The 21,143-nt window shown below is 47.0% G+C and overlaps 1 protein-coding gene across 1 annotated transcript in view; it reads left to right on the forward strand.

The window, feature by feature from the left end:
* Positions 1 to 21,143, forward strand: part of LOC138976869 (THO complex subunit 5 homolog) — a 103,497-nt gene that overhangs the window by 8,310 nt on the left and 74,044 nt on the right. The window lies entirely within an intron of this gene.

Below are 21,143 nucleotides of genomic sequence, written 5' to 3' on the forward strand. Positions count from 1 at the left end.
CACATGTTCCTCAAAGCAATATGGACACATCTGTGCAAAGAAAAAAGGTGGTTGCCTTATTAACCTTTTTTTAGAATTTTTTTACTGGGGGTTGTCAAGTACGATTTTGCGAAAAACACTGCGATTCTTAACATGATCCTAACTGACATATTTAGCTCTACAAATGATAAATGAAACATGAGTTTGTGTAGATAAATGAATGGAGAGTATAACTTTATCATAAAACGGTACTTATCAACGTGCATTTTCAGAAAATGATCGAGGTTTCTTGAGGGCGTACATATAAAATTATCACTCCTTTAGTAGTAAAAACGTATTAAAAAAAAATCGTTCGACAGAACATAACTAAACTTGAACACAGCTAAGTTCACTGTATACAGATACAATACTTGTAAACAAAATAAGTTGTTGCCTTATTGTCTGCTTCACAATTATTCCCGCACCAACCCCACCCCCATATCTTGACTGACAAAAAGGATAAAAAGAAATAATTTGGGAGCGCTGTAGGTCAGTTGGTAGAGCACTGGACTTCTGATACATTAGTTTGAATCAGGGTGAAGGGTTGGGGGTCGGAACATTTGTGTGCAAAGTTTTATGAAGATCTGTCCAGTAAATTTCTATGAATCGTACACCATACACACACACACACACACACACAAACACACACACACACACACAGAGAAGCCGTATATATATATGCATATATATAGACATAATACATTGGATATGGGGACTCTGACACCAGCTGGTTATTTGGGAACTTGTTTTCAACTGCTTGCAGCAAGTTGAAATTTGGCATTGTGGTTTATATGTCGACTTAGTACCCAAATATAAAAAGACATTCTGGAAAATGTTATTATTAGGTATATGAAAACATAAGAAGGTCCCCATATCCACGTTCCCAAAAAGCTTGTCTGAATATATACTATATATAATAAAAGTTTCTGGGAACACTAACTTTTTTTTTTAATATTCAGGTGAAACAACATTCTTTCACATGTATTGTTTGCAAAACTTGTTTTAACTTCAAACTTGTAAGATTAAGGCCACGGTCTTCAGTTTTCTCTTTTATTGGTCCTTGTTTGAGCAGTTCTTATGAAGCTAACTCGACACCAGCCGGTTATTTGGGAACTCATTTTCAACTGCTTGCAGAAAGTTGAAATTTGGCATTGTGGTTTATATGTCGACTTAGTACCCAAATATAACAAGAAGGGCAAAGCCCATACGACTCACATGCTTGACCTTGACCTTTACATGACGTTGACCTTCAGGGTCAAGGTCAAATAACTAAACCTAGCAATGACATCATACACTAAGAACTGCTTTACACATTTTTCCTACCAAAATACATGTGAAGGTCAAGGTCATCCAAGGTCATGCAACACAAAGCTGTTAATTCAAGACATAGGAAGTACAATGGTGCTTATTGGCTCTTTCTACCATGAGATATGGTCACTTTTAGTGGTTCACTACCTTATTTTGGTCACATTTCATAAGGGTCAAAGTGACCTTGACCTTGATCATATGTGACCAAATGTGTCTCATGATGAAAGCATAACATGTGCCCCACATAATTTTTAAGTTTGAAACAGTTATCTTCCATAGTTCAGGGTCAAGGTCACTTCAAAATATGTATACAATCCAACTTTGAAGAGCTCCTGTGACCTTGACCTTGAAGCAAGGTAAACCAAACTGGTATCAAAAGATGGGGCTTACTTTGCCCTATATATCATATATAGGTGAGGTATTCAATCTCAAAAACTTCAGAGAAAATGGGAAAAATGGGAAAAATAGCTGTTTTTTAGACAACATTTATGGCCCCTGCGACCTTGACCTTGAAGCAAGGTCAAGATGCTATGTATGTTTTTTGGGGCCTTGTCATCATACACCATCTTGCCAAATTTGGTACTGATAGACTGAATAGTGTCCAAGAAATATCCAACGTTAAAGTTTTCCGGACGGACGGACGGACGGACGGACGTCCGGACGGACGGACGACTCGGGTGAGTACATAGACTCACTTTTGCTTCGCATGTGAGTCAAAAAGACATTCTGGAAAATGTTATTTGTAGGATTTAAATATATATATGAAAACATAATAAGGTCCCCATATCCACGTTCCCAAAAACCTTGTCTGAATATATAATATATATAATAAAAGTTTCTGGGAACACTAACTTTTTTTTTAATATTCAGGCATAACAGCATTCTTTCACATGTATTGTTTGCAAAACTTTTTTTAACTTCAAACTTGTAAGATTAAGGCCACAGTCTTCAGTTTTCTCTTTTATTGGTCCTTGTTTGAGCAGTTCTTATGAAGCTGTGTTGTATTCAAATTGATAGTCGGTTGTGCAAATAGTATTTAACCATGTTTCTTATGCTGTGACAATTTGGGTGTGAATGTGAGTGTGGACGTGGATATATGATTTACTGCAACATTTAAAACAAAATCATGTGCTTTTGCATTTTGGAAATAAATTCTATTGATTGATTGATTGATTGATAGTTTGTCATTTGGTTTCGTACTAGTAAGGAAGTGTTCTTTTCAGCTGTGAGCTTATAAAGTTTATATTGATGCTTCAGACACTGCATAATCTTTTGAAGAACATATTTGCGGAAAAAAATAGCACACACACACACACACACACACAGAGCGAGAGCGAGAGAGCGGGGGAGAGAGAGAGAGAGAGAGAGAGAGAGAGAGAGAGAGAGAGAGAGAGAGAGAGAGAGAGAGAGAGAGAGAGAGAGAGAGAGAGAGAGAGAGAGAGAGAGAGAGAGAGAGAGAGAGAGAGAGAGAGAGAGAGAGAGCAAGAACATATTTGCGGAAAAAAATAGCACACACACACACACAGAGAGCGAGAGCGAGAGCGAGAGAGAGAGAGAGAGAGCGAGAGAGAAAGGGAGAGAGAGAGAGAGCACAATACTCGCTTGCAGTCACTCCCTGTTTACACAATACACACTGTTCATGAAGGTTTTAAACAGATACTGTTGTTTATTAGTCCAGCATCAACAACACAAACAATAACATAAGCAACTATTGTTTTAAAGAAAAAGACATACCTCGTCTTGCAAAAAGGTGGATTGTTACCGAAAATAAAATACAGTCATTTAAATCTACTGATAACTAAAAAGAACATTAAAGATAATACAGTCTTATGTATAGTCATTGAACCGAAAATTATTAACTTGTAATATGTTTGCAAAAAAATAATCGCACCCAAAAAACATGATTTTGAAGAAATATGATGTCACTAAGCATGATTAACCTTCGCCGACAGTCGCTAAAAACATTCTTCGCCGACCGTCGTCGAAGGACACATACTTTTAACACAGACAGCCATGCGTAGTCGGAGGACACATACTTCTCAAAGAAAAAAAAACGTGCTCAAGTAGAGAAAACAAGAACAAGAAAAAAAAGTACAGAAATCAGGCTTTTCATTGAATTAGATTATCAAACTAAATATATTTCCAATTTTGTACTTGCATTTATCTTTTTTCGTGTTGTGTAATTACGCACCAAGTTAATTCTTACCTGAAATAAACATTAATCACAACTCAGCTTTTATTTTGACATCGAAAATCGTTATTTCTTAAACACCATGAATCAAAGTCCATGGTAAAAGTGAAACAGGTGACTGAACAATGGGGAGGCAGAAAAAAAGAAATAAACAAGAAAAGGACCACGGGTCCTAAAATCACCCAACCGTATGTGTAGACGGATAGACACAGGCAGGGACGCTGACAAAAGTAACAGTCACCCCCCTTTCCTTTGGGTGGGTGACTAAAAATGACAATAAAGGCTCACCTAAATATATGTTCTTATCCCATTGGGGCGCATGAGGTGACTAAGAACCCAAAATAAGAGATCCCCCCCCCCCACCTCCCAGGGCGGACCCTGGGAACAAAATTCAAAATCAAAAAAGCATTTCAATGGAAAAAAATTAATCAAAATCAAATCTGATGATACATTTCATTACGCTAATAGGATAATTGCCTAACTCAGAGTTAGATAGTTTTGAGACAACGGTTCCATAATAACGCCAACAATTGTGTCAATCATCTGTAAAAATTCCGAAAAGAAATTGCAAAGAGAAACGGTTGCTGATGCCATGTCAGCAAAATTGCCTAACTCATAAGTCAGTTATCTTAACAGCATACCCATGCTTTTCTGTCTATGCATGTGCATCCCATGGTAAACAAGATCAATAGAAATTTGGATTAAAGTTCATTCTACTGAAGTACAGAACCCAAAGTTCAATGCAGAGGCTGCTGAACAAATCGCTTTTTCTCAAAACTTGCAAAAGTGAGTTAGGCAATTATCCCATTAGCGTGACGATTTGCAACATATTATATATTATTAAACATTGCTTAACGTCCAGCTGACTACACCGAGCCGTCTCAAAACGCCCCACGCTGCCAACTAAAAAAACCTAAAAATTACCAATGAAGGTATGTCACCAGTCCTTCTGATAAACCATGTTTACAAGGACATATAATTGTGAGGCTCTGGAAACGATGAGGTACTTTCCCCTGTTTGTAAAAACCAGGTTTTAAAAAGAAAAGAGGATAAAATAATGTCCACGAAGAACTGTGATCCTTGTATCTCTATCTACTCTGCTTCTTTGCAAGACAAGTTTATACACGATTAGCTAGGAACCTGCGTAAACACCGAGGTTTACTACGAGTTTAAGCAGAGCTTTAAGACATGTCATTTAAGCTATTTTTACACAGCAAAAGGCGGTAAAAATGTCATGTGGGATCATAATCACCACGTTTTCTGCATGCAATCATTTCTCCGATTAGCAATCTTCCCACTGTGACACCAGCGACTAAAGGCACTTCACATCGCCTCCTTCCCTACTTTTCAAACCAACATCACAGGGTACCAGACCGCAATTCCGAGAATATACCAGTACTGATTTATGACGTCTCAACATAATTGTCTTAGCAAGATTAAAGCAGAGTAGATAGAAATACAAGGATCCCAGTACTTCGTGGAAAATATTAAGTAAAAATGCAGATCCTTGTTCATCAAGACCTAGGGTCATACAGCAAGACCGAGGGTCATACAGCAAGACCGAAGGTCATAAGCAAGATCCAGGGTCATACAGCAAGATCCAGGGTCATACAGCAAGACCCAGGATCATACAGCAAGACCCAGGGTCATACAGCAAGACCCAGGATCATACAGCAAAACCCAGGGTCGTACAGCAAGACCCAGGGTCGTACAGCAAGACCCAGGGTCGTACAGCAAGACCCAGGGTCATACAGCAAGACACAGGGTCGTACAGCAAGACCGAGGGTCATACAGCAAGATCCAGGGTCGTACAGCAAGACCCAGGGTCGTACAGCAAGACCCAGGGTCGTACAGCAAGACACAGGGTCATACAGCAAGACCCAGGGTCCTACAGCAAGACACAGGGTCCTACAGCAAGACACAGGGTCGTACAGCAAAACACAGGGTCGTACAGCAAGACACAGGGTCGTACAGCAAGACACAGGGTCCTACAGCAAGACACAGGGTCCTACAGCAAGACACAGGGTCGTACAGCAAGACACAGGGTCCTACAGCAAGACACAGGGTCGTACAGCAAGACATAGGGTCGTACAGCAAGACACAGGGTCCTACAGCAAGACACAGGGTCATACAGCAAGACACAGGGTCGTACAGCAAGAGCCAGGGTCCTACAGCAAGACACAGGGTCCTACAGCAAGACACAGGGTCGTACAGCAAGACACAGGGTCGTACAGCAAGACACAGGGTCCTACAGCAAGACACAGGGTCCTACAGCAAGACACAGGGTCATACAGCAAGACACAGGGTCATACAGCCAGACACAGGGTCATACAGCCAGACACAGGGTCGTACAGCAAGACACAGGGTCCTACAGCAAGACACAGGGTCGTACAGCAAGACACAGGGTCCTACAGCAAGACACAGGGTCCTACAGCAAGACACAGGGTCCTACAGCAAGACACAGGGTCCTACAACAAGACACAGGGTCATACAACAAGACACAGGGTCCTACAGCAAGACACAGGGTCCTACAGCAAGACACAGGGTCCTACAGCAAGACACAGGGTCATACATTACGACACAGGGTCCTACAGCAAGACACAGGGTCCTACAGCAAGACACAGGGTCCTACAGCAAAACACAGGGTCATACAGCAAGACACAGTGTCATACAGCAAGACACAGGGTCATACAGCAAGACACAGGGTCATACAGCAAGACACAGGGTCCTACAGAAAGACACAGGGTCCTACAGCAAGACACAGGGTCATACAGCAAGACACAGGGTCCTACAGCAGACCGCAAAGAGCCTATTAAGGGCCCACACAAACTTTAACTTGTCACAACAAGTTATAAATCACAAGTTGAAAAGGAACTATGTACACATTAACAATCTTGGCATTATTAATTGTTTTGTCGTTTAAGCTATTTTTACACAATGAAAGGCGGTAAAAATGTCACGTGGGATCATAATCACCACGTTTTCTGCATGCAATCATTTCTCCAATTAGCAATCTCCCCACTGTGACAGCAGCGACTAAAGGCACTTCACATCGCCTCCTTCCCTACTTTTCAAACCGATATCACAGGGTACCAGACCGCAATTCCGAGAATATACCAGTACTGATTTATGACGTCTCAACATAATTGTCTTAGCAAGATTAAAGCAGAGTAGATAGAAATACAAGGATCCCAGTACTTCGTGGAAAATATTGAGTAAAAATGCAGATCATTGTTGATCAAGACCGAGGGTCATACAGCAAGACCGAGGGACATACAGCAAGATTGAGGGTCATACAGCAAGATCCAGGGTCATACAGCAATCCCCAGAGTCATGCATACATACATAATGCGTATAGCCCAGCGGACTGCAAAGAGTCTATTAAGGGCTTACACAAACTTTAACTTGTCACAACGAGTTATAAATCACAAGCTGAAAAGGAACTATGTACACATTAAAAATCTTGGCATTATTAATTGTTTTGTCATTAAACAAAGATCGACCAATCAAACACAGCAATAACACCTTCCTATTTCAAGTTTTACGAATCGTAGTCACACTCAATTCGTCAAAACTTTGAACATCGTGATTTGTATGTCGTACGTGACATGAAAACCCATGGTCATACAGCAAGACCCAGGGTCGTACAGCAAGATCCAGGGTCGTACAGCAAGACCCAGGGTCGTACAGCAAGACCCAGGGCCGTACAGCAAGACCCAGGGCCGTACAGCAAGACCCAGGGTCGTACAGCAAGACCCAGGGTCGTACAGCAAGACCCAGGGCCGTACAGCAAGACCCAGGGCCGTACAGCAAGACCCAGGGCCGTACAGCAAGACCCAGGGTCGTACAGCAAGACCCAGGGCCGTACAGCAAGACCCAGGGTCGTACAGCAAGACCCAGGGCCGTACAGCAAGACCCAGGGTCGTACAGCAAGACCCAGGGTCGTACAGCAAGACCCAGGGTCGTACAGCAAGACCCAGGGCCATGCATACATACATAACATATCGCGTATAGCCCAGCAGACTGCAAAGAGCCAATTTTTGTCTTGCTGTATGACTGGGAATTGCAGATATGTTCTTCAAAAGATTATGCCGTGTCTGAAGCATCAATATAAACGCTTATAGCTCACAGCTGAAAAGAACACTTCCTTACTAGTACGAAACCAAATGACAAACTATCAATTTGAATACAAAACAGCTTCATAAGAACTGCTCAAACAAGGACCAATAAAAGAGAAAACTGAAGACCGTGGCCTTAATCTTACAGGTTTGAAGTTAAAACAAGTTTTGCAAACAAAACATGTGAAAGAATGTTGTTATGCCTGAATATTAAAAAAAAAGTTAGTGTTCCCAGAAACATTTATTATATATATTATTATATTCAGACAAGGTTTTTGGGAACGTGGATATGGGGACCTTATTATGTTTTCATATATATATTTAAATCCTACAAATAACATTTTCCAGAATGTCTTTTTATATTTGGGTACTAAGTCGACATATAAACCACAATGACAAATTTCAACTTTCTGCAAGCAGTTGAAAACGAGTTCCCAAATAACCGGCTGGTGTCAGAGTTAGCTTCATAAGAACTGCTCAAACAAGGACCAATAAAAGAGAAAACTGAAGACCGTGGCCTTAATCTTACAAGTTTGAAGTTAAAACAAGTTTTGCAAGCAATACATGTGACAGAATGTTGTTATGCCTGAATATTAAAAAAATTAGTTAGTGTTCCCAGAAACTTTTATTATATATATAATACAAGTTTCTGGGAACACTAACTTTAAAAAAAAATTAAATCGATCAACACACACACAAACAAACAAACATAACAACAATAAAAAAAAAAATTAAAAAAAAGGACATACATGTTCATGTCTTGTCGTTTTAAAAGTATAACTAAAAAAGAACTTATAACTAGATATTTAACAATGGTACATAGAACATCCAGAAAGTTGAAATTTCGCACTGTGGTTTATATGTCGACCTAGTACCCAAATATATATAGACATTCTGGAAAACGTTATTTGTTTAGGATTTAAATATATATGTGAAAACATAATATTAATAAGGTCCCCATATCCACGTTCCCCATATTCCTAAACAAATAACGTTTTCCAGAATGTCTATATATATTTGGGTACTAGGTCGACATATAAACAACAATGCCAAATTTCAAGTTTCTGGGAACACTAACTAATTTTTTTAAATATTCAGGCATAACAACATTCTTTCACATGTATTGTTTGCAAAACTTGTTTTAACTTCAAACTTGTAAGATTAAGGCCACGGTCTTCAGTTTTCTCTTTTATTGGTCCTTGTTTGAGCAGTTCTTATGAAGCTGTGTTGTATTCAAATTGATAGTTTGTCATTTGGTTTCGTACTAGTAAGGAAGTGTTCTTTTCAGCTGTGAGCTATAAGCGTTTATATTGATGCTTCAGACACGGCATCATCTTTTGAAGAACATATCTGCAATTCCCAGTCATACAGCAAGACCCAGGGTCATGCATGCATACCTACATAACTTGTATAGCCCAGCAAATAATAGTATTACATCAGGGTCTCATTTCGGGGTCGGACTTATCGCTATTTTGTTACTCAATTTCCTTGTCAGCTATTAAACTCTAAGACACCGGTACAAAATGTTTTCTTATTACGGAAGCCGAAGCGGGGTTTCGCGGGGTACCCCCGGGGTTCCGCAGGGTTTCGCGGAAAATAGCTACCGCACGCATACTGCATGCGTCAGACGTTCTCAACATCAACATTCCGCGATCGTCACCTGTGTTTCTGTTGAAGCTCCTGGAGTGACTCAGAATGTGTGTTGCCGTGTTCCACTCCCTTTTCGTTTTTTTCTTTTCTTCAAGCAAGACAGATAGTCATTGTAAATTTATCTGTGAGATTTCATTCAATTTTATTTGGGTTTAAACCGTTTTAATGACATTAAAATCATTTAAAGCTGTCGGTGTTGCTGTGTGTAGATTTCATTTATTTGTGCGAGTGCGTGCAGTTTGCATCGATGGTGCGATTAGTTTGAAAAATGTCCGATTACATTCCTCTTGACAACCTCAATTTCAAAATGAGCCCCTGTTATATTGTGGGTTTTTTTTGCTTAACGCCCAGCCGACCACGAAGGGCCATATCAGGGCGGTGCTGGTTTGACATATAACGTGCGCCACACACAAGACAGAAGTCGCAGCACACAAGACAGAAGTCGCAGCACAGGCTTCATGTCTCACCCAGTCACATTCTTCTGACACCGGACCAACCAGTCCTAGCACTAACCCCATAATGCCTGACGCCAGGCGGAGCAGCCACTAGATTCGAAAATTTTTATCTAAATTTTGATTTGATTAATATACTTACCCGAATCACATGATTAGCATTGACCCACTTCGATGCATAGGTTATGATAAAAGCTACCCCGTCTAGGTATAAGGGGAGCAACCCCAACTAAAAAAGTGACTGCACCAGCATGACTGACACCCTGGGTTACGTCCCATGTAGCCTACTACGTCATCAATGGTGCTGGTCACGTGATACCCCTTCAATCGACTAATTGAACATCAAAAATCGTGCGGGGCAGGAGGGAGGGAATTACCCATGTGATTCGGGTAAGTATATTAATCAAATCAAAATTTAGATAAAAATTTTCGATTATAATTACATATTCTTACGCCGAATCACATGATTAGCAGATAACTCCAACCAGGCGGTGGGTAAGATCAAAGAAGTTCAAACCCACTCTTAAAATCTGGAGAGGCATTGTCCCGCTGCCACCAAAGCAGGAAGGGACCTAGATCCATCGTTACAGATAGATCCATACTGCCAGAAGGCAGCAATGTCTCCCTATTAAACTGATAAAGACAAAAGCCGAGCACCAGTAAGCTGTGTGCAGGACATCATCCAACCTCCCAGACCGTAAAACGGCCGAGGAGGAGGCCCAGGCCCTGGAAAAAGAGCTCGGGCTGAGCCTAGGGGAAAGATAGCCGAAAGCTACGCCAAGGCGGAGGGGAAGAGAATCCCTCGCCAAAAAACTGGCCCACTGCCAAACATCAGGGAAAGAGCCGGTGAGAAAGAAAACATCTAGCTCACTCTAAAACCCTTGCCAGGAACTGGCCCACTGCCAAAAGACAGAACGAGGACCGAGAACCAACCTAAATGACAGTCGCAATGCCGCTCAGGCAAAAAAGCGAAAGACAGCATCAGAGAGCCCGTAAGCTGTGCTCAGCACTTCTTGCCATCTCCTGAACCATAAAGGGGCTCAAGTCTTGAATAACCCGAGCCGAGTAGAGGGGCAGACAAGCTGCCCCCCCCCCCCCCCTTACTATTGGAAGGAAAAGCCAAAAACCCTGGAAACGACAAGCGTAAGGTTGACCGATCATAAATGAAAAGCACCAACCTTCCCCAGGACCGTAAGACAATCATGCCAAAGAAAAAGCCTTGGCATGGAGAGAGGCCCGAAAGGCCGGAGAGATAACGGTCAGCTCCAGAGAGGAGTGACCTGTTTCCTAGAAAGAGAGAGAGACGTCTGAGTACAAAAAACCAGAGTCAAACTCAAAGAAAAAACTCAGAAGAGACGGTCACCAGAAGTCCACTACCAGACCATGCAGAAGCACAGAGGGAGGTAAACAGAGGAAGAAGCGGCCTACGAAAAGTGTAAGCCGCCAGCAGAGCGGAGAACGCGATGGCCAAAGCCTGATGTGACCGGTGACTCTAACCAAAATGACTAAAGTCAGAGTGATCACAAAGCAGTCTGCTTGTAGGTAAACAAAAGAAAATCAAAAACCCAAAACAGAAACGAGGCTGGAAAGGAAAAACAGAAAACTGTGAAGCTAACCAGCCTTAAGACTCCCTGAACGAGAGTTCACAAGAAGAAGGGCCCGAAGAAATTTCGCGGCCGACCGAGCCCAGAAAATTCCTGAGTCTGGCTGAAAAACCAAACACGTCTGATACCTCAGAACCGAGAATCAGACACGGAACACAACAGGCAAGAGTCCGTAATAGTTGCCAGCGGTAGAAGGGTGACCGTAACAGGCAACCCACCCCACCGGAAGTCGACCCGACCCGCCTCATGGCAGGATGAGGGAAAAGAGGAAGACACAAAATCTAGAGACACGGAGACCGTAGTCGCCCATGCCAGGCAGGAGACTATTACACGGGCTAAGGCTGAGAGCCGTAACGCCCGTAGACCCGCCATCAAAGATGCTGGGCTGAAAGCCCGCACCAAGAAACCAGAAAATTAACTAGACCTCTACCGAAAGGGGAGGTTTAGCCAATAAAGCTGAGAAAAGTGATAGGCCACAAGAATGACCCCTCACCATGCATTGCTAAAACCAATGCAAACTCAGTAAAATCTGAATGTAACCTCCGAGGCCAACTCAAGTAAACCTTAAGTTTGGACGAAACACCAGAACAAGTCCGATCGCTAGAGAAAGACAGAGTCAAAATCGGCGAAAAGCCCACTAGGACCAAGTCCAAAAGAGTAGACAACAACCACCACCACCAACGGATGAAATGGCTGTTGCACCAGCCGAGGCTGAAAAACCCGGATGCCCTAATGCAGGCTGTTGTTCCCAAAAAATACAGACTAAGACGTCTGTGCAAGGAAGAACCTCTCCGGATAAACCTGAGCTGAGGACTTAGCCTGAAAAAGCTGAGTCTGCTTAGGTAGAGCCCGTTTTGCTGCTTCAAAGCTTGGAGAGCAAAAGAAGAGACCTGAAGGTCCCTACACATCTATATCTCCTTGGAGGCCAGGCGGCCAGGGAGGCCTTGGAAGCCAGGAGACTTAAGAGGCCAGGAGGCCTTGGAGGCCCGGAGGCCATGGAGGCCAGGAGGCCTTGGAGACCAGGAGGCCAGGAGGCCTTGGAAGCCAGGAGACCTTAGAGGCCAGGAGGCCTAAGAGGCCAGGAGGCCTTGGAGACCAGGAGGCCTCAGAGGCCAGGAGGCCTTGGAGACCAGGAGGCCCGGAGGCCTTGGAAGCAAGGAGACCTTAGAGGCCAGGAGGCCTAAGAGGCCAGGAGGCCTTGGAGGCCATGGAGGCCTTGGAGACCAGGAGGCCTCAGAGGCCAGGAGGCCTTGGAGGCCTTGGAGGCCGGGAGGCCCTAGAGGCCAGGAGGCCTTGGGGGCCAGGAGGCCTAAGAGACCAGGAGGCTTCAGAGACCAGGAGGACTTGAAGGCCAGGAGGCCTTAGAGGCCAGGAGGCCGAAGAGAGACCCATCCACCGAGGGTGAAGAACTAAGGGTGTCTCATTGATTCCTCACAAACTAGGAATGGGCGAGGAACAAGTCCCGTCTGTACATGACCGAATGGGCATTGTGCAGAGAGGAAGGACTTCTCCGTTCTAAATTCGCCCTAGCAAAAGTGGAGAAAGCATCCCCTGCGTCCTGCTCTAAACTGAGAGTAAAGGGCGCAAAGAACTCCGTAAAGGAGTGTCTCCGAGATGGAAGCAAGTTCCAAAAGCTGTCTGCCCACTTCCTCAGAGGGGAAGAGAGTCTGCTCAGAGAGCAGGGGACTCAAAACGTTCCCCAAAGAAGAAGTTCCGGCGTGACCGGCAAAGGTGCACGCAGAGGGGCAAAAGACGACAGCAAATTCCGGGACATCTTGGGCAAAGGCAACCTCCTCTGAGCCGCTAATGTCCCGAAGCTGGGAAGGCCGGAGCCTGAAGCCCCTTTCCTGCGGGTCAACGGCCAAACTTCACCCCTGACTAAGAGGAGGATGAGAGGCGTCGAAGACCAAAGGCACAGGAAGTGAGGAGAACGGCAGAACCCACTACCGAAGTGTGTGGTAGCTGCTAATCGAAAATTTTTATCTAAATTTTGATTTGATTAATATACTTACCCGAATCACATGATTTGCATTGACCCACTTCGATGCTTAGGTTATGATAAAAGCTACCCCGTCTAGGTATAAGGGGAGCAACCCCAACTAAAAAAGTGACTGCACCAGCATGACTGACACCCTGGGTTACGTCCCATGTAGCCTACTACGTCATCAATGGTGCTGGTCACGTGATACCCCTTCAATCGACTAATAGAACATTAAAATATCGAGCGGGGCAGGAGGGAGGGAATTACTCATGTGATTCGGGTAAGTATATTAATCAAATCAAAATTTAGATAAAAATTTTCGATTATAATTACATATTCTTACTCCGAATCACATGATTTGCAGATAACTCCAACCAGGAGGTGGGTAAGATAAAAAAAGTTCAAACTCACCATCAATTTCTGGAAATGCACTGGCCCGCTGCCACCAAGGCAGGCAGGGACCTAGATCCATCGTTACAGAGCGAAGCGATGTCTCTCAGATAAAAGCTGATGAATACATCGTCTGATCGCCAATAAGCTGTATTCAAAACTTCGCTCATTCTGTGGGACCGCAAGACGGCCAAGGAAGAGGCCCAAGGCAGCAATGTCTCCCTATTAAACTGATAAAGACAAAAGCCGAGCACCAGTAAGCTGTGTGCAGGACATCATCCAACCTCCCAGACCGTAAAACGGCCGAGGAGGAGGCCCAGGCCCTGGAAAAAGAGCTCGGGCTGAGCCTAGGGGAAAGATAGCCGATAGCTACGCCAAGGCGGAGGGAAAGAGAATCCCTCGCCAAAAAACTGGCCCACTGCCAAAAATCAGGAAAAGAGCCGGTGAGAAAGAAAACATCTAGCTCACTCCAAAACCCTTGCCAGGAACTGGCCCACTGCCAAATGACAGAACGAGGACCGAGAACCAACCTAAATGACAGTCGCAATGCCGCTCAGGCAAAAAATGCGAAAGACAGCATCAGAGAGCCCGTAAGCTGTGCTCAGCACTTCTTCCCATCCCCTGAACCATAAAAAACAGCCCAGAAAGGGGCTCAAGCCTTGAATAACCCGAGCCGAGTAGAGGGACAGACAAGCTGCCCCCCCCCCCCCCTTACTATTGGAAGGAAATGCCAAAAACCCTGGAAACGCCTAAGCGTAAGGTTGACCGATCATAAATGAAAAGCACCAACCTTCCCCAGGACCGTAAGACGATCATGCCAAAGTTTAAAGCCTTGGCATGGAGAGAGGCCCGAAAGGCCGGAGAGATAACGGTCAGCTCCAGAGAGGAGTGACCTGTTTCCGAGAAAGAGAGAGAGACGTCTGAGTACAAAAAACCAGAGTCAAACTCAAAGAAAAATCTCAGAAGAGACGGTTACCAGAAGTCCACTACCAGTCCATGCAGAAGCATAGAGGGAGGTAAACAGAGGAAGAAGCGGCCTACGAAAAGTGTAAGCCGCCAGCAGAGCGGAGAACGCGGTGGCCAAAGCCTGATGTGACCGGAGACTCTAACCGAAATGACTAAAGTCAGAGTGATCACAAAGCAGTCTGCTTGTAGGTAAATGAAGGAAAATCAAAAACCCAAAGCAGAAACGAGACTGGAAAGGAAAACAGAAAACTGTGAAGTTAACCAGCCTTAAGACTCCCTGAACGAGAGTCCTCAAGAAGAAGGGCCCGAAGTAAATTTCGCGGCCGACCGAGCCCAGAAAATTCCTGAGTCTGGCTGAAAAACCAAACACGTCTGATACCTCAGAACAGAGAATCAGACACGGAACACAACAGGCAAGAGTCCGTAATAGATCTATGCAAGTGGTAGAAGGGTGACCTTAACAGGCAACCCACCCCACCGGAAGTCGACCCGACTCGCCTCATGGCAGGATGAGGGAGAAGAGGAAGACACAAAATCTAGAGACACGGAGACCGTAGTCGCCCATGCCAGTCAGGAGACTATTACACGAGCTAAGGCTGAGAGCCGTAACGCCCGTAGACCTGCCATCAAAGATGCTGGGCTGAAAGCCCGCACCAAGAAACCAGGAAATTAACTAGACCTCTACCGAAAGGGGAGGGTTAGCCAATAAAGCTGAGAAAAGTGATAGGCCACAAGAATGACCCCTCACCATGCATTGCTAAAACCAATGCAAACTCAGTAAAATCTGAATGTAACTTCCGAGGCCAACTCAAGTAAACCTTAAGTTTGGACGAAACACCAGAAGAAGTCCGATCGCTAGAGAAAGACAGAGTCTAAATCGGCGAAAGACCCACACGGACCGAGTCCAAAAGAGCAAACAACAACCACCACCACCAACAGATGAAATGGCTGTTGCACCAGCCGAGGCTAAAAAACCCGGATGCCCTAACGCCGGCTGTTGTTCCCAAAAAACACAGACTAAGACGTCTGTGAAAGGAAGAACCTCTCCGGATAAACCTGAGCTGAGGACTTAGCCTGAAAAAGCTGAGTCTGCTTAGGTAGAGCCCGTTTTGCTGCTTCAAAGCTGGAAGAGCAAAAGAAGAGACCTGAAGGTCCCTACAAATCTTTATCTCCTTGGAGGCCAGGAGGCCAGGGAGGCCTTGGATGCCAGGAGACCTTAGAGGCCAGGAGGCCTAAGAGGCCAGGAGGCCTTGGAGGCCATGGAGGCCAGGAGGCCTTGGAGACCAGGAGGCCTGGGAAGCCAGGAGACCTTAGAGGCCAGGAGGCCGTAGAGGCCAGGAGGCCTGGGAGGCCAGGAGGCCTGGGAGGCCAGGAGGCCTTGGAGGCCAGGAGGCCTTGGAGGCCAGGAGACCTTAGAGGCCAGGAGGCCTTAGAGGCCAGGAGGCCTTAGAGGCCAGGAGGCCTTGGAGACCAGGAGGCCAGGAGGCCTTAGAGGCCAGGAGGCCTTGGGGGCCAGGAGGCTTCAGAGACCAGGAGGCCAGGAGGACTTGAAGGCCAGGGGGCCTTAGAGGCCAGGAGGCCGAAGAGAGACCCATCCACCAAGGGTGAAGAACTAAGGGTGTCTCTCATTGATTCCCCACAAACTAGGAATGGGCGAGGAACAAGTCCCGTCTGTACATGACCGTATGGGCATTGTGCAGAGAGGAGGGCCTTCTCCGCTCTAAATTCGCCCTAGCAAAGGTGGAGAAAGCATCCCCTGCGTCCTGCTCTTTACTGAGTGTAAAGGGCGCCAAGGACTCCGTAAAGGAGTGTCTCCGAAATGGAAGCAAGTTCCAAAAGCTGTCTGCCCACTTCCTCAGAGGGGAAGAGAGTCTGCTCAGAGAGCAGGGGACTCGAAACGTTCCCCAAAGAAGAAGTTCCGGCGTGACCGGCAAAGGTGCACGCAGAGGGGCAAAAGACGACAGCAAATTCCGGGACATCTTGGGCAAAGGCAACTTCCTCTGAGCCCTAATGTCCCGAAGCTGGGAAGGCCGGAGCCTGAAGCCCCTTTCCTGCAAGTCAACGGCCAAACTTCACCCCTGACTAAGAGGAGGATGAGAGGCGTCGAAGACCAAAGGCACAGGAAGTGAGGGGAACGGCAGAACCCACTACCGAAGTGTGTGGTAGCTGCTAATCCGCCTGAGGCAGGGAGCCTGCAAGCCCAAAGGGCACTGCTGACGAAAAAACCAGACTCAAACCAGATGGGACCATAGCAGGTCCACTATCCAGTGAGCCCCCACCTCCGGCCGGAGCCAGAAGCGCAGAGGTCGCGTACGATCGCCGACATAAGGCAAGGTTCAAACCGAACGTGACCGTAGTCTGTGCACTAACCAGTGAACCTACGCTTCCAGCCGGAACCAGAAGCAAAGCTGTCGCGGACGACAGCTGAAGTAGGGCAAGCTCGAACCAGAAGTGACAGCAGCCTGTGCACTAACCGGTGAGCTCACCTTCCGTCCGCAGCCAGAAGCGCAGAGGTCGCGTACGACCGCCGCCGTAAGGCAAGGTTCAAACTGGACGTGCCAGTAGCCTGTGGACTAACCAGTGAACCGATACTTCCAGCCGGAACTGGAAGCACAGCCGTCGCGTACGACTGCTGCCGTAGGGCAAGGCTCGAAACCGGACGTGACAGCAGTCTGTACACTAACCAGTGAACCTACGCTTCCGGCCGTAACCGGAAGCGGCGCTGTCGCGGACGACTGCTGAAGTAGGTAAAGGCTCGAACCAGAAGTGACAGCAGCCTGAGCACTAACCAGTGAACCTACACTTCCGGCCGGAACCGGAAGCCCAGCTGACGCTGACGACTGCTGACGTAGGGTAAGGCCCAAACCGGACGTGACAGCAGCCTGTGCACTACCGGTGAACCTACACTTCCGGCCGGAACCGGAAGCGCAGCTGCCGCGGACGACTGCTGACGTAAGGCAAGGCTCAAACCGGACGTGAACGTAGTCCGAACACTAGCCAGTGAGCCTTTTACTTCCGGCCTGAGCCGGAAGCAGCTGTCGCGGACGACTGCTGACGTAAGGCGGGGTTCGGACCGGACGTGAACACCATCTGCTCACTAGACGGTGAACCCCTACTTCCTGCAACAGCAGGAAGCCCAGCTGTCAGAACCGACTGCTGGAGTACGGAGAGGTTCAGACCTGACGTGAACACCGTCTGCTCACTAGCAGGAGAACATCCGATTCCGGAAACCGGAAGTGCAGCTGCCGTAAACGGCTGCTGCAGACACCAACCTTGTTGTGGCCGGATCCCCGGAGGGACATGCACTGTTGCGCTACCGCAAGCGGAAGGCAACAAATGCCGGCCAGGAAGAGGAGAAGAAGATCCCCAAGGGACCGTCCAGAAACATCACGGTGGACAGCAGCCTGGTCCGGAGAAGACCCAGAGTCTGAAGGAGAGAACGTCGCCTAACCCCCAGGCGGGGGGCAGAGCTGGCGACGAAGTCCGCCGCGGCAAACCTCGCGAACGAGGGAATCTATTTCTGGAAATAAGCAAAAGATACGTGCAGACCCCAGAGCCCTAGACTCTGGAGCCGAAACAGACGTAAAACGACAGCCTTAGAGGCCAAAACGGACGGCTGAGAGCCAGACGGCCAAACGTCCGTAACAGAAAAAACGGCACAGAACAACGTAAAAAATTGCCTAAAATTGTGCCAACATGAACAACAACGGAGTTCATCAAAAGAAGAGGCTGCTGAGGGATAGAGCTTAGCAGGGCCCAAGCCCTACCCTCGGCCTTAGCTCCCTCTAATTCTCATTAACGGCCATGTAAGCACCGAGAGAAAAATAAACAAACAACTGAAACTAGCAAAGTCCGAACGGACGCCAACCTTTCAGAAGCCAGCAAAGAGGGCAGCTAAAACCAGTTTAGGAGCTACCAAAGGCAGCTAAACAACTAGCTATACGAAGAGTTAAGCGTCCGAGTACGGACGAAAAATCAACATAACAACAACATGCTAGCTAAAAATGGCGACCAAAGAGGAAGCCACAAGTCTGAAAATAATAAAGTCCGTACAGACACAAACATTTCAGAAGCAAGCACGCAAATAGATAAGCACATACGTAACAGCTACCGACGGCAGCTACAAAGCAAGCTACAACAGCGTTAATAGCCGAACACGGCTAAAACAACAGAAGCCAGACAACGTGCTAATGCAAATGGCGACCAAGAGGAAGCCAAACAACTGCTGAGAACTTCAGAGTCCACCAGACATGCGAAATTCACAGCAGAAGCAATAAAATATACAAGAAAATATGAACGATCTCACCAGCTGCAAGCCAGCAAGAAGTAGACGGGGGCCGAGGCCGGAGGGTGCCGTAGACACAAAACCAGCCAGAGCAAAAGCGTACACAACCGTCACCCTTGAGTGATAGTAGTCGATTGGAGGGGTATCACGTGACCAGCACCATTGATGACGTAGTAGGCTACATGGGACGTAACCCAGGGTGTCAGTCATGCTGGTGCAGTCACTTTTTTAGTTGGGGTTGCTCCCCTTATACCTAGACGGGGTAGCTTTTATCATAACCTAAGCATCGAAGTGGGTCAATGCAAATCATGTGATTCGGAGTAAGAATATGTAATTATAATCCGCCTGAGGCAGGGAGCCTGCAAGCCCAAAGGGCACTGCTGACGAAAAAACCAGACTCAAACCAGATGGGACCATAGCAGGTCCACTATCCAGTGAGCCCCCACTTCCGGCCGGAGCCAGAAGCGCAGAGGTCGCGTACGACCACCGCCGTAAGGCAAGGTTCGAACTGAACGTGCCAGTAGCCTGTGCACTAACCAGTGAACCGATACCTCCAGCCGGAACTGGAAGCACAGCCGTCGCGTAGGGCAAGGCTCGAAACCGGACGTGACAGCAGTCTGTACACTAACCAGTGAACCTACGCTTCCGGCCGTAACCAGAAGCGGCGCTGTCGCGGACAACTGCTGAAGTAGGTAAAGGCTCGAACCAGAAGTGACAGCAACCTGAGCACTAACCAGTGAACCTACACTTCCGGCCGGAACCGGAAGCCCAGCTGACGTTGACGACTGCTGACGTAGGGTAAGGCCCAAACCGGACGTGACAGCGGCCTGTGCACTGCCGGTGAACCTACACTCCCGGCCGGAACCGGAAGCGCAGCTGCCGCGGACGACTGCTGACGTAAGGCAAGGCTCAAACCGGACGTGAACGCAGTCCGAACACTAGCCAGTGAGCCTTTTACTTCCGGCCTGAGCCGGAAGCAGCTGTCGCGGACGACTGCTGACGTAAGATGTGGGACGCACCGGACGTGACAGCAGGCTGCGCACGAGCGGAAGAACCACTGCTTCCGGCCGGAGCCGGAAGCCCAGCTGTCGCGTACAACTGCTGGTGTAAGGCGGGGTTCGGTCCGGACGTGAACGCAAGTCGCTCACTAGCCGGTGAACCCCTACTTCCTGCCAGAGCAGGAAGCCCAGCTGTCGGAACCGACTGCTGGAGTACGGAGAGGTTCTGACCCGACGTGAACGCAAGTCGCTCACTAGCAGGAGAACATCCGATTCCGGAAACCGGAAGTGCAGCTGCCGTAAACGGCTGCTGCAGACACCAACCTTGAAGTGGCCGGATCCCCGGAGGGACATGCACTGTTGCGCTACCGCAAGCGGAAGGCAACCAATGCCGGCCAGGAAGAGGAGAAGAAGATCCCCAAGGGACCGTCCAGAAACATCGCGGTGGACAGCAGCCTGGTCCGGAGAAGACCCAGCGTCTGAAGGAGAGAACGTCGCCTAACCCCCAGGCGGGGGGCAGAGCTGGCGACGAAGTCCGCCGAGGCAAACCTCGCGAACGAGGGAATCTATTTCTGGAAATAAGCAAAAGATAAGTGCAGACCCCAGAGCCCGAGACTCTGGAGCCGAAACAGACGTAAAACGACAGCCTTGGAGGCCAAAACGGACGGCAGAGAGCCAGACGGCCAATCGTCCGTAACATAAAAAACGGCACAGAACAACGTAAAAACTTGCCTAAAATTGTGCCAACATGAACGACAAAGGCGTTCTTCAAAATAAGAGGCTGCTGAGGGATAGAGCTTAGCAGGGCCCAAGCCCTAACCCTCAGCCTTAGCTCCCTCTAATTCTCATTAACGGCCAAGTAAGCACCGAGAGAAAGATAATAAAACAACTGAAACTAGCAAAGTCCGAAAGGACGCCAGCCTTTCAGAAGCCAGCAAAGAGGGCAGCTAAAACCAGTTTAGGAGCTACCAAAGGCAGCTAAACAACTAGCTATACGAAGAGTTAAGCGTCCGAGTACGGACGAAAAATCAACATAACAACAACATGCTAGCTAAAAATGGCGACCAAGGAGGAAGCCACAAGTCTGAAAATAATAAAGTCCGTACAGACACAAACATTTCAGAAGCAAGCGAGCAAAAAAGATAAGCACGTACGTAAAAGCTACCGACGGCAGCTACAAAG

Source organism: Littorina saxatilis, linkage group LG9 (genome assembly GCF_037325665.1).
Source record: "Littorina saxatilis isolate snail1 linkage group LG9, US_GU_Lsax_2.0, whole genome shotgun sequence".
NCBI classification, from domain to species: Eukaryota; Metazoa; Mollusca; class Gastropoda; order Littorinimorpha; family Littorinidae; genus Littorina; species Littorina saxatilis.